This window comes from Sciurus vulgaris (assembly GCF_902686455.1).
Source record: "Sciurus vulgaris genome assembly, chromosome: 4".
Taxonomy (NCBI): Eukaryota; Metazoa; Chordata; class Mammalia; order Rodentia; family Sciuridae; genus Sciurus; species Sciurus vulgaris.
The window spans coordinates 79,977,759-79,992,494 of NC_136464.1; the positions used below are offsets into that span (position 1 = coordinate 79,977,759).

The window sequence follows — 14,736 nt, forward strand, 5'->3', positions numbered from 1 at the left end:
TAACTCCCCAGCTCTGGTTTTGCTGCATTGAGAGCAGAGCCTCACTTCCCAGTTTTAGAAAAACAGGGGCAATGTTCTGGGTCTCAGAGGCTGGACATGATCTAGTGTGGAACTCTGTAGGTTTCTATCCTAGGCCCTCTATAGATTTGCCTCAGGATCCTGCTGGGGCCAGCCCAGGAGGGAATGAGTCCACACAGGCACCTTTCCACAAGCTGACTACATAGCCTATGGCTACAACAGTATTACACTCTATGAAGGGCACCAAAGGGCTGCCACATTTTGCCTTACCCTATCTCGAGGCTGTCCACTGAAGCTGGCAGACAGAAATGTCTTTATAAGAAAGGCACAGAGCAATCTTGACCCTTAAGTCAGAAACCATACCAAAAACCAAGGACATACTACAAAAATGGGGCCTGGAGAAGCCCACAGGGCAGATTCCAAAGATCCTCACAAGGCAGGCAATGGATTCCAGGTGCATTTCCAACCCATCCAGGGCCCTAAAGTCACTCAGACCTACGCCTCTCCAAAGTTGAGCTCTCCTCTGTTCCCTACCTGTTGCATACTATTCCCTCCCTAAGAACACTCTGCTGCATTCTCCCCAGGGCAGGCTCAAGTGCACACCCTGCACACATTCTCAGAGGAAGCTCAACATGGAACCCCCACCCCAGCAGCGGTTCTTTCTCTGAACTCTTCCCAGCCCTACTTCCCTGTTGCATTTCAAGGTGTCTTTATCAGTCCATCTTCCCCACTCTGGTCCTATCCTTGTGGTGGCTCCTCTAGATCTGGGCAGTCTCTTCTCAGCTTCCTCCCCAGGGCTTGACATCGCAGGTAGCCAAGTATAGTCTGAGCTGACCTCAGCATCAGAGGTTCTGCCTTTGATGTCTCAGGCGCCCCAAGTGGCCAACACCCAACACCAGGCGGGAACCCACTTGCCCTGCTGGACCCCACTTACCCAAGCTTTCCACCAGGCCACCTTGTTCACCTTTCCCAGGAAGAGAAGAGACACTGCTGGGCCTGAACTCAGACTGGCCACGTCTGACTCTCACTATACACTGCAAATCAGGCGGCTCTGATGATGGGTGTGGTGGTGCAGGCAGGCCCCACCCAGCACCACCCCTGCCCTCCTCCCCTCCCCTCTGTGCTCTGCTTGGCTCTGGGCCCTTCCTGTGGCTCCCAGGCCCCACCTAGGCACTGCCCAGGCTTGCACTGGAGAATCATTGTGGACTGGAAATTGTGAGCCAGCCTTTGAAAGGCCACTTGGTAAACACAGTTGTAGCTTTCTCCAGGTTTTACCAAATCTAGATCACATAAAAACAACAACAACTAACAAAAGGAAAAACAACAACAACAAAAATAACCCATGAATCTTTTCCACTTATTGAACAATTTCAACTTATCCAGGTCAGCAAAGGACAAAAGGACACAGCAGCCTGCATTCATTGGGGTGTTGCTTTGTCTAGCAACCTCTTTAATCACTCTGATTACTGTCCCCTTGAATCCCTGTCTTAGTCCTAAGAAGTAAGTACAACTTCTGGATGCTAGAGTAGGAAGCAGAACCTCTAGATAAGTTGTCCAAATGATACATCTCTCAGAAACAGAGTCATTATCACCTGGTCTCTTGGACTGGTGGGGTCCTATTCTCTGCTGGAACTCCCCAAACACTGGCTGCCAAGAGAAGGAGGAATCTCTGTGATAGGAGGTTTGTTTTGCTCTCTGGGTTTACCTACCCCAGGACTTGTATCTAGAATGTTCCCCCAAGTACCTCTCTGTCCACACTAACCTTTAACTTAGCTAGATCCTACCCACCCTTTAGCATAAACACCCTGCCTTGGGGATTTAATCCTGCAACCCAAGAAAGCTCTCACAGGGCTCCCAGAATCCCCACAGCTCCAAGCCCTGAGTGAAACCCAGCCCAATATTGAGTTTTTTAAATTCAGTGAATCCTCCCATGTAACAGCTAAGAATTGGCCTTTAATGCAGAATGCCCAGGTTTGTGACCCCAGGTTCAGTGCTCTTTGCTCCACGCACATGGATTCCTCATGCTGTTCCTTCTGATGGTGTGGGCTGGGTGGGTGGAGACAGAGCTGGGTCAGCAAGCAGAGGGAACGGAGGCAACCAAGCTCCCTCCAGAGCTGCCAGGAAAACTGAGGAACCTTCCTATGGATAGCGCTGTGAGATGTCATCTAAAGAGGAAGACCACAGCTGCCTCTGGCCTGTGATGGATAGAAGACTCATTCCAGGCCCGTGAGTGCCAGACTATGCTGCCTGCTTGGGAACCCTGGGGGTTGGGACCCAGGCACCCTGGCTGGCCTTCTCAGGAGCTCAGCCACGCTGCCTGCATGCCCACAAGGGCGGTGAGTGTGGGTGTTTGGGGCCAGTTATTCTGGGATGGGTCTCTTCTGGGGGGGTGTGATCGAGGTCTAGTTATGCTGGTGATTGAGGTGGATCCCCTTGAAGGAGCAATAGTGTGGAGAGACCTTTGTTGAGCCCAGAAAGAAATGTCATCCCCTAAGACTTGGACAGGCTCCAGGTCAGGATGCAGGAAGAATGTCAGATGTCCCTGCCCTCTGAGGTCCACTGGTGTAGTGGGTAACTGATCCAGGCCTGGATAGAAAGTAAACTAAGGACTCTGTCTGCAGGAATAGGCCCCCAGGAGAGGGAGTTCCCTTCCAGTTCCTGCCAGCAGGGTTTCAGGAAAACTAATTAGCACCATTTACTCCTTCCTTTTGGAATGTAAAGGACTTTCCCTAGGATCTAACCACCTCCTTTGAAGTGTAAATGCCCCTGTAGAGAGCTCTGGGCCTTGCTGAAGGCTAGAGATTTACTGAAGGCCTTGTAAGAGAAGCCAGTCTGCTTTTGTAAACACACTTCCTGCTTGAAAACCCTTACACACACTCATATATCAGCCCTATGGGCTGATTAAAAATCTTATCCATTTGTTCCCTTATAATACCTGATTAGAAGAGTGGTCAATTTTACCCCATTGATTACTTTAGAAAACCTAATTAGAATGCTGTCCACTTTACCTCACTGGTCATTTTAGAATGCTGAACCTGTGGTGGGAGTTATCATAGGCCATACATTCTCAGTGATGGGAGTTGTCATGGTAATGGGACTCTGTAAACAGGGCAGGATGACTTGTCTCTCTGTCCTGTCCTCCAGCACCATTTTTCTTATACCCTGCCCCCACCATCTTTGAATCCCTGAACTCTTACCTAAGAGTTTGCCCTCATATGTCCATGTAATTACAGATTCTTTATCATATTTCAGAACAGCTGCAAGTTCCAGATAGAGTTGTTTCTAACTCTTAGTAGGGACTACCTATAACTATATTCACAGGCAACCTAAAACATGGTCAGGTACTATTCCTGACTAATTCCTATTCAATATGGTAACTATGGTCAAAGAATGCCTATGGTCAAGGAATACCTCCAAAGCTATGCATTTAAACTAGTGGAAAAATTACTAGAATATAACAGACCATGTTTGAAAGGACAAATAACTGTATTTACAGAAAGTACTTTGTTAAAATGAGCCAGTTTAGGATATTCAGAAGATTATGGGATGCCTCTTTATGAAATAGGAACTCTATTAAACTATCAACCATGTAGTGTCTACACTTACTTAGTGTAAAACATTTTCATAGGCACCGTTATCTCTTTACATCTTTATAGCAACTTCAATGACAAGTTAAACTTTCTAGAAGTGACTTTAAGGCAGAATTTATAGACCAAATTTTGGTGAATGATTTGTCTTGGAGCAACAGACTTGGAAAAGATGATGAGGCAGCAAGCCTGGCAAAGAGAGATCCCAGCTACACAGCAGACCAAAGAGCAATGCTGTCCAGCACAATGGTAGCTCTAAAACTAACGTGACTTATCCAAATTCTCTCATTTGGGCCCCAAATGGTCAGACCTTTATGTCCCTGTCCAAAATCACTGAGTGTGGGTTGTCCCCGAAATTAGTTGTCCTTGGATAAGGTAACTTTCTGCCACGGAGGCAATTGCTGAAGAAACTGACAGCCCAATGCTACCTGCAGATGCCACCACCAGTAATAATGATAAGTCTTTCCTTGATGAAGTATCAGGGAATTACACCTCTGTTCATCACAATGTAATTTAAAAATGGAAGGACGTGAGAATGAGAGAGGTGAGAAGTTAATACATTGAAGGTCTCATAAAAATTGGTGGTATGGAAATCATATCATGGTTTATCAACTTTATTTACAGACCTCTTCCAGAGCTCCAAGTTGACTGTCTTGAACTCAAACAAATCTAGACCTCTTTAATAGGAACTTTGTACTTTAAACTACCTTCCTTTAGTTCTATCCCAGCATTTCAGGATGTTCATCATGTTGACTTCTTTTCTTGTAACACAATAACTACCTCTGCTCCTTTTTTGAAAAATCCACCACCTGAACACTTCATTTTATCTTGCTCATTTCTCATCATCTCTGAAAACTTGACCAATCACTTATCCTTTTCAATTTACCATCAACTTCTCCCTTGTGGCTTACTTTTCCAATACATTTAAAATATACCTAAGATGTTCTGCTTCTCTTTAGAACTTCCATGACAGCATTTCTCATTTTTAACTTACACCTCCCTCTGGCTACACAGCCACCTATTTCATGGCAATTTCTAGATTCCATACAATCCAGCTTCATGTCCATTTTCTATATTCAAATTGTTTCTTACAGTGCAATACTGACATGGAAATTCTCTAATGCACTATCCCCTTCCATTGGTGCACTGGATCCCACACTTCCTCCTGAAACATCAGTCACCCTCCCCACTTTGCCTGTTATGTCTGTGCATCTTTAGTTGTGCCCCCTATCTTCTTCTCATTCCCCTGAAAGGATATTTAAATTCCCCACACTTCTGTTCAGGCCCTGTCTTTCCCTGTGGTTATGTTTCTACTATGGTGAGTTAATTTTCATCTACATTTCAAGCTATGGTTGTATTTTTTTGTGTTTCTGACATGAATTCCAACTTTACAGTAATAGAGTATAGCTAATTTTCAAGCAATGAATAGTCTTGCAATCTTCCTATTCATCAACTCAGCAATCCCCTTTCATGGTTCAATGTTTTATCATCCTTGTGACCCTTTCTCAATATTTTATTATGCACCTGTCAAAGTCCTAATAATTCTTTAGATGCTGAATATCCCAAATCACTTATTCTTATTTTTAACTTTTTGAGCATTTAATGATTTTATAAGGTTTTTAAACTCATTTATCTTATACTTGCCAGAGTATATGTAATAAAAAAGGTATGAAAGATGTTCATTCAGTTATTTAGATAAATTTAATAATACTGATTCTTTAACCAAATGGAAATAGTAATAACCAAATGGAGATAATAATAATACTGATTCTTTAACCAAACTGAAGTTAGATTTAGACATTCAACAAACATTATTAGAGTCCCCAGTATGTGCCAGGTACCAAGCTAACTGCAAAAGAAAAATAAGACTTTTCCTGAAATTCAGGAATTCATGAGTAGGGCGGAGATAGAAAAGTAATATATTAAACTGGAATTCCATGGTAAAAAGAGTACTGAAGAAATATGAAACTATCTTATATGCCAGATTGTATAGTCAGCAAATTTTCTATTTATTCAATGGCAAGTAATATATCACATTGCTTCTGATTTCTCATTGTATGATTTTGATTTTATACTTCATTTTATTCAAAATATGTATCCAAAAATGTTTGAAGACATTGTAAGCACTCAAACACATGTATGCTTAATCATTGAAGATATAGGTTTTGCATAAATATAATTAGATGGTATTCCAACATGCATTGCAGAATACAACCAAAACAGGTAAAATTAATCATTGACTATAAGCACAAAGAAAGAATTGGTAAACTAGATGTGTCTTCTGTAGAGTACTTCATATTTCAAAGCAGTATCAAAACTGGTTTACTTAATAAGTTAAATGACTAAAAGACAACTGACTAGTAAAATGTGAAAACTAATCAAACAAAATCTCCAAAATTTGGGGAACATAAAAGTCATCAAAAGAGCAATAATGTATAGAAATATAGAAATACATATGTATTGAATATAGTTAATACCAGATAAATATTTTTTATTTTCTTTCTTATTTCTGGCTCAGTTTCCTTTCTGTTTAAAAGTTAGCATGCAGGCTTATTTTCTCCAATAATGAGATGAAACATATGTGTTAATTTCAAAGACAATACTTAAATGACAGGCAGAGCCACACACAGGTAGAAGTAGTATCACCTGACAGAGTATCATAAAAGCATGGTGAAGGCCATTTCTACAGAAAGGTAATCAGAAGCATATTTGTGTTAGCCCCCTAGAATAAGTAAAGACTGGAAGCTACAAAAGAGTTTCTTAGGCAGGCATGCCTGACAACTATCAAGATAAACTGCCAGAGTCACAAATGTGTAGTCAGTTAAAGGCCTACAGATCTTCCTAAGCTACACAGGTAGGTTTAATCTGTTTGTTAGTATGATTATCTAGCCCTAAGTAACAGAAATATAGAGATTGCTACCAAACACAGGTTATACCAATAAAATGATATTTTACAGAAATCAGGTGACTTTAAGAAGTTTAACTATATTTTCTGGGAACATCAATGACATTAAGAATTAAATGTTGTGTTTACATTCCTGATACCTCTGACAATGTTAACGTTCCCAAATAAAGGCCTTGTTCTCTCCAGCCTTTGTTAGACCTTGTTATGGAACAACAACTCAGTTTTTTCACCTCCTGGTGAGAGATTATTGACTTCTGTCATCTTAATGATATTCATTGACATGTTTCAGATGCTGCAACATTTACTTTGTATTAATCTCATTTCAGTACTCATGTCTTTTTGTTTCTCTCTCATAGAAACACCCACACCCAGATGACTTTAAAACCTCTCTTCCCCAATCAGACTTCTACTGTGGACCCCTCAATTGACCTGATTTTCTAAAAGGGAACCCAACCAGCTTGCCCACATGGCCCCCTTCCAGCTCAAAAGAGCCAGAGCAGTCTTTGCCTCTTTCCTTATAGCAGTAAGGATTTCCTAAAACTAGAGGGGGAAATGAAGCCAGAATTGGGGACAGGCAGTTAATACAGAAACAGGGAATCAGGTTAAATTGAGAAAATGGATGCCATGAAAACCATCTGCATCTGGAAGTTGGAGACTGCCCTTGGTGGAATGGAAAGTCAAGGATCTCTGGAGCCCCTTGATTACCAGATGTACCTGTCCTTGTCAAGGACTACAGGCAGGGAGCTGTTAATTAATACCCCCTGGACTCTTACCTGCCTGAATCACTTTGGCCCTCCCCCTGCCCATCTGCTGTTCACCTTTTTTGCGATGTCACTGGCAACTCCTGGACCTAGGCAGGAAGGAGAGATAAGGGGGGAGAGAACAGAACAAAGGACACCCTAATCTATAAGATTTGCAGGGCATGCTTATTTCTTGGGACTGTAGAACATCAGCCATGGCCCCCTTCTCCCTCCCCGATGTCTGTTTTATTACCTTTAAATAAAACCTGCCTAATATGCGTGCCTTGGCAGGCTTCTCTGATGTCGTGATGGCAAAATCAAACCTGGTTGTGAAATGAAATTAGGAAAATGTTATGGTAAGAGTCCAATGCTTGGGGAAGAGGTCAGTTCCCCTCCCCTCTCTTAGAATTTCTGCAGTAGGGTCCCTACCATTTGTAGTGTCAATAACTGCACTAAGAGTGTGACTACTCCCTCCTGAAATGTAATAGATGTCTGTGAAAAGAACTGTTTCTTCTTATCTGTTCTGGGACCATGCTTTATGTTACAGACCCTGCACAAGGCCTTCAGCCACAAAGATTAGGAATTTAAAAAAAAAAAAAAATAGAGGAAAAAGTCCCAAAGATAGGATGGATCTAAGATGACGTCAAATAAACTATAAATATTGTGAGAAACCGTGGATCCGGGTTTAGAATTTTGGAGTGCTAATCTCCCCTGGGCCTGCTGGTATAAAATAAAGCTTAGTTTCTTCTACTTTCCAAGTGCCTTCTTGTCATTTCCACAACATCATACTTCAACACCTTAGGAAGCAGAACTCATCACTGGTAAATGGTGGTATCATTACTGCTCCCCTTACTTGGAGTGGTGGTCCTGACCATCAACCTGTTTTATTTTCTCTTTCCCCCCAAGAAAACATTTTTCCTACTTTAATCTCTGGTGGCCTAATTACACATCGATATCCGGACCCCATAGCACCTTGGCGTGCTTCTCTAATGTTCAAATTTCAACATTTGAGGAACCAAAACTAGTTATTGGTGAAAGTGGTATTAGTGGGGGGAAGTGAGGAGAATGGGGACTGAAATAAAATTCCATACATATATGATTTTTGTCATAATAAACCCAAGTACTCTGTAAAATTATAATGCTTTAATAAAATAAAGTGTGCCATGAGAATCTCTTTTTCTTTTTTTTGGTTGTGCTGGGGATTGAACCCAGGGCCTTTATTCATGCTAGGCAAGCACTCTACCAACTGAGCCATATCTCCAGTTACTCATGAGAATCTTTATAGGGAAGTAAATATAGCTACTTAAAATAGTTACATAGCATTCCATCAAATTCCTCTTGAGAGACATTTGAGATTCTCCATCTCATTTTACTAAACAGAGCTTACAGAGAAATTCTTTGCATTTATTTCATTTTTCTCTTAAATGAATCTTGCATTAAGATACAATTCTTGGAAGTGGAATTGTTGTTCCCAGGTTGTGAGATACAATTTTTATACAAATTGTCAGTTGAAGGCAATCCATTTTCCCTGGGTCCAATGGGTCTAGAATGACTTGGAAACTATATTTATTGATGCCTTTAAAAATCATAGCACAATATATCAATTTTTACAAATATATCAAATTTCTACATATTTTTCTTGATTCAAAATCAAAATTCTGTACTTTCATTTATGTAAAGAATATATACTCTTGTTAAATTGGGTATATGCTCTATCCAATAGAGGGAAGCTGATAAAGAATGACTTTACTTTTTTTTTTAGCAATCTGAGTATTGTAGTAGTCAGGGTTCTCTAGAAGAAGGGAACCAAGAGGATGTGTGTGTGTGTGTGTGTGTGTGTGTAAATGATTATGAAGAGAAGATTTATTAGATTGGCTGGGCAGTCCCACAGTGGTCATCTGCAGACTGGAGAGCTGGAGGAACCAGTGGCTGTGCAGTCCAAGTTGTTGAAGACTCAGAACAAGAGGGATCATTATTGACCTTAGTGCCAGAGGGAAAATCACTTTTTTATTTCCTCCAAAACGTTTAAAAAACACATTTTTTAATTGCTGTTGTAAGTTGTCATAAATATTGGTTATGCACAGCAAAGGATTCTTCTTAAATCAGTGATTGAATTTGATATTGGGACCTGAGGTTGTAGCTCAGGGGTAGAGCACTTGCCTCGCCTATGTGAGGTACGGGGTTTGATCCACAGTACCAACTAAAAATAAATGAAGTTTTTGTGTCCCTCTGCAACTAAAAATATATTTTTAAAATTTTGATATTAGATTTCTGGTCCTCTGGCTCAAAATATGATTAATACAAAAGCTGAAATGCAGGGTTTGCCCATATCTTAAAAGTAGTGGTGGATGACTGCAGTTGGTACATACCAAGATAGGCTATGATGCCACTAATGGACTCAGAAAAGTTTCTGTGTGTGACACACATACACACATATAAATGTATAAAGAAGGACTTATATTTTCTTCTATCTTTTTTTCTTATTGTATTATCTACAATTAGTAATCCATATTTGATCAGGGAATTATTTTGTGGCACAAAAATCCAGCTAGTTTACTCCAAACAACAGGCATTTCATTCACACATATTTCTTTTCCTACTAATATAATATGTCACCAATTCTTCCAGATATTTCTGGGTAGCTGCTCCTTAGGAAGGCCTGGGTGACAGACTGCCCCCAGGTCCACAGGTACTATGGTGTGCTGAGGACTCCCTGGGCATAGGAAAGCCATGCATGTTGGTGAAAGAAGGCCTGACCACCCAGCTGCCCTGTCCCCTCCAGGGCATGGCCGGGGTAGTGCAGGCCTTTGACCCATCGGACCCACCTCCTCTGGTACACCCCTTGCCTCTGGGGCTGCAGGACTTGCAGACTCTATTACCTGTTCTTCTTGTCTATGTCATTGACATGACAGCCCCCGCGAACCAGCAGACGCCTTACTCCTTTGACATCACCGTCCCTGGCAGCTTTATGGATTCTCCCAATCGGGTTGTATCCATCCACTTTAGACCAGGCGCAGACTGCAGCAAAAGTCTTCCACATAGAGGTCATCCTCGGGCATCAGAGGCCTTGTCAGTACCTTGATTTTTTTTCAGATGATTTACAGAAGTTTTGACTTTGTAAACCCTCGAGGATCAAAATAAAGCAACAGTACACTCTTCCCTTTCTAACATAATTTAATCCAACCTGTCTTATCATAGCACGTATCTCATCTAGATGCTGAAATCATTCTTTGAATAGACTGTCTTCAATATTTAATACTGTATAAGAGCCGGTGCAGTCATAAGAACTTGTCCAAATCAGTGTTTTTTAAATATATTCTATTGGAGCTAGATAAAAATAGACTCACTTTGCTGAAGTTAGGTCCTTGTGGGAATGTGTACATTAGTAAGAAGGTTTTCAGTGAATATATCTCCTTGTGCTTCATCCTGCATTAAACCTCAGTTTCCATATGAAAATAAAACTTTCACAGAATGTGATGAATGTATATGTGGTTCTCTTCTGACATGTTTTAGTTTTCCATAGGTGCTTGGCTTACTTTTATCTCACAGATTTAAAAAAAATTAAATTTGGATCTCTTATTAAATAGTGATTCCCCTGTGAAAAATTCATTTAAAAAAAAAAAAAAAGGAAATTCTGATATTTAGGACATCGTATAAGAAAGAACTTTTTATTTTTGGCTTAAGTCAATGGATCCATAGATAAGTGGACTTCTAATTTCTAACTCAATTGGTGAAAAGCTAGTGGACTAGAAGTTTATTTGCAGAACCAGGGTCTTTCAGCAACTCAATATCAGGCTTCCTGTTTGACTTTGGGCAAGTTTTTAACTACTCGATATCTAGAGTTACTCATCTGTAACATGAGTAAAACAATATTATAGCCATGTTATGTTTGGCTCTCAGGCTGTTCCCAACCTAGAATATGTAACTGAAACGCACAGAGGAATTTCACAGAACTAATGAATATCTGCAGAAGCTGGAGGACTTTGAGTCAGACATTGACTTCATGGTCTTACAATTATGAAGGAGCCGCTAAAAGACCAAGGTACCATTGCTCTGTCCTTTCTGGTGTGACCTCTCTGTCCCTCTGCTGGAAAAGTTTTCACTCCCCTTTCCTTCATTAGCCCCTCCCACAGATCTCCTCTAGCAAGCATAAGAAGTTTTCTTTGTCTTGTCTTTTCTTCTTCCCATCTTAACCCTATAATCTGATTTCTATCACCCCTTATGATTTTGTTTTTGTCAAACTCAATGGTTCCTTTATATACACATCCTTCTACAAAAGAATGTTTTTTCCCCAATCTGTTTTAGTGCTGCAGTGGTTGATATGTAGACTTCAGAGATATCCACATGCAGTAGATCACCAGCGACTTTTCTGATAATTCCTTAGAAGACACTTATTTCTCTTTCTGCCCAATGACATTCCTTCTGACTCTTCTCCATATGGTGTTTCCAATAAGTGACTTGTCTTATCATATGGTATCCCTATCAATCATATGTGCACTCTCCACCTTCTATTCCTTATCTCCTTTGGATATGCAACATGAATTCTAAGATACTTTTTATCAACTATCCATTTTCAAAATAATAATGCATAACAAACCACCTTCAAAGTTTGTGGTTTAAAACAGTAACTGCTTGTATGTGAGTATTCTGGGTTGATTTGTGATCTGAGCCTAACTTGAATGACCTCAACCAGGTATGTTCATGTATCTGTTTCATTTGGTGGACAGGTAAGGACTCAGTGATCTCACATGTTCTTAGCAGGGACAACTGGGATGTCTTGGCTTTGTGTGACTTCATATTCTCCAATAGACCAGGCTGGGCTTGCTCACATTGTAATGGCAGGGTGACAGGAGCCAAGATCTGTGTGCCGGCTCAGAATGGAGCCCTGTCACTTCAACCACACAATCTTCTTGACCAAAGCAAGACACAGGTCCAGTTCAGATTCAAGGGGTGGCAGAAAAGTCTCTCCTCCAGATGGAGTAAGATGAAAAATCATATTTTAAGAAATATGAAACCAGGCATAGGATCAGGATTGTAATTCTAGCAACTCGGGAGACTGAGGCAGGAGAATCACAAGTTCAAGGTGAGATGCAGCAACTTAGTAAGACCCTATCTCCAAATAAAACATAAAAAGGGCTAGGATGTAGCTCAGTGGTAAAGCACCCCTGGATTCAATCCCCAGTATAAGAGAGAGAGAGAGAGAGAGAGAGAGAGAGAGAGAAGAAAAGAAATATGGGTTCAGGTAGAGAAATAATTGTGATGATTTTTCCAATCATTGTATCACAATGGCCCTGTATAAATATCCCACTATCGAATACAGCTTAGCAAAGGGAGGGAAAAAGCTAACCTCCTTCCCCAGCCTTGTTGGCAGTAATATCAGCCTTTTGAGACTCTTAAGGTTCCTATGATTAGAACTTTAAAACCATCATTCAACCTACTCAAAATATCAGTATTGTCTGTCTATATCACATTTGGCCTCAGATTTTGAAATCATTTCCTTACAAACATGTGATTTCCAGGGATCCATCACTCCCTACAAGTCGTCATTCTCTGTCTGTGAGTGTTGCCTTTACCTTCTCCCGCTCTTGGAAAAATCTCTGCTCCTGGTCATGGCTTTTCACAAACATAGATGCACAGGTTGATGAGCTACTTCTTAAAATCAACAGTAGAGGATAACAGAAAAGGATGAAAAGGAACAGTAAAATAAAATGACACAATAGTTGAAATCCAGTTTATCTATATCCTCTAAGTGAGCCAAATCCTGAAAAACTCTTAAAATGACATTAATCTCTTCACAAACCATTCACTTACATTGTGTAACCATCCATCTCTGACTATTTATAATAAACATTCAGAATTGTTGGAAAGCTAATTAATCCAGGTCTTGTTGATAGCTACTGTCAAAATTAATCATCTCTTCCCAAACAAGATAGTTTTCCCTTTGTTAAAATCATTAGAGTCCATGAGTAAAATAAAATGTGCCTAGATTTTCAAAAGTATGTTTGAAAATTATGATAAGATCCAAACTCAGTTGATAATTTCTAGAACCAAAGCCTGCAATTGGTTTATATAATGCTCCACTAGGACTACAAATTGGAGCCATTTTCTTGATTTACTCTTGTAATTAGTCCATTTTGTGTTGCTATTACAAAATATCTGAGGCTGGATGAATTATAAAGAAAAGAGGTATATTTATCTCACAATTCTGGAAATCCAAAAGAATGGCACCAGCATCTGTTTGTCTCCTTTTGGGGACACAGGAAGAGTGGAATAGTTCACAGGGTGAGAGAGAAAGCAAGAGTGTGGGCATATTACCATAGAAGAGGCCAAAACACCAGGGGTAATCTTGCTTTATAACAATTCATTCTCTTGATAACTAAACCTGTCCCACAAAACCAAAGTCACTCCCTCAAGACCTAATCCATTCATAAAGGCGGAGTTGCTCATGACCTAAGTATCTCTTAAAGGTTCCACAGCCTCTCAACATGATTACCTTGCGAATCAAATTTCAACATGAGTTTTTGTGGGAACAAACTGTACTTTAACCATAGTGGCTCTTAATCTTTGCTTGCCATTCTGCCAAAAATGCCCATGCCTCTACCTTGGTTCTTTACCCAGTTTCTACTCTTCTTCTCTGAGCTTCCTCACATTGCTTTGGTGCATCATGGGAACATGATAACTATTTACATTTTACAGTAGTAGTAAGAGTCCCACTTCAAATGGACCGCCTCTTTGTTAGTGGACTTCACAAAGGCACAAACTTGTAGTGGAAAAGTGCAGTCTTTTGAACATCTGGAATAGATGCCAAGACTCTCCTCTGAATATTCTTCCCTGGAGATTTCTTTCTTTGGAGTTTGTGTGTGGTTGTAGCTATTATTCTTGAAAAACCAATGTCTGGTCATTCTTCTTTGGACTTTAGACTTTCAGCCTTAAACGGACTTTAACCCATTAATGGTTGCCCTCTGTTCTTTTTGTTTTGGAACTTTGGTTCCCTTTTATACTTTCTTTACCCTGTGTCTTTTAGTTTTAAATTCCAGGTCTCAGGTCAACCTTAAAGGTCCTTGGAGGGAAGAACCGGCATCCCACGGATTCTCTTTACTAAAAATCTCACCCTTTCTCCTCTCTGTTTTCCATGATGCTGTCATTATTAAGTGCCATATGCAGTCTCAGAAGCTGGCTCCACCTATGCACTTTTAAGGTTCCCATACCCATTCTTGGGGTACCACTTGATCCTCCTTGGTTTTCTTTGGCTTCTGAATCAGGTCATGGACTTCTTAGTCTTTCCTCATTTTCAGTATGAAGTCAAAAAGACCAGTGAATCATAATAACCAACTAGAAGGGTAGGATCCAGGTCCTAGAGGGTTAAAGTCCCAGGCTGTTTTCCTTTGACATGTCCCCATTTGTACTGGATACTTCCTAGCACACTGACTTCAAGTTGCCTACTTTACAAAGCTCCTTCTGACAGAGTTCACCATTGTTTTCTCTC

At 40.5% G+C, this 14,736-nt stretch overlaps 2 protein-coding genes across 7 annotated transcripts in view; one reads left to right on the plus strand and one right to left on the minus strand.

Moving 5' to 3' along the window:
* LOC306660171 (annexin A8-like protein 1) overlaps positions 1-1,072 on the minus strand; it is a 94,648-nt gene extending 93,576 nt beyond the window's left edge. Inside the window, exon 1 of one of the 7 annotated variants that reach the window (XM_079138354.1) lies at positions 953-1,072. The gene's annotated coding sequence lies outside the window, so the exon portion shown is untranslated. The remainder of the gene's footprint in view (positions 1-952) is intronic. The other 6 variants (XM_079138350.1, XM_079138355.1, XM_079138353.1 and 3 more) reach the window with 6 other exon arrangements.
* The window catches only part of LOC306660181 (protein prenyltransferase alpha subunit repeat-containing protein 1-like), a 631,547-nt gene that overhangs the window by 416,144 nt on the left and 200,667 nt on the right, over positions 1-14,736 (plus strand).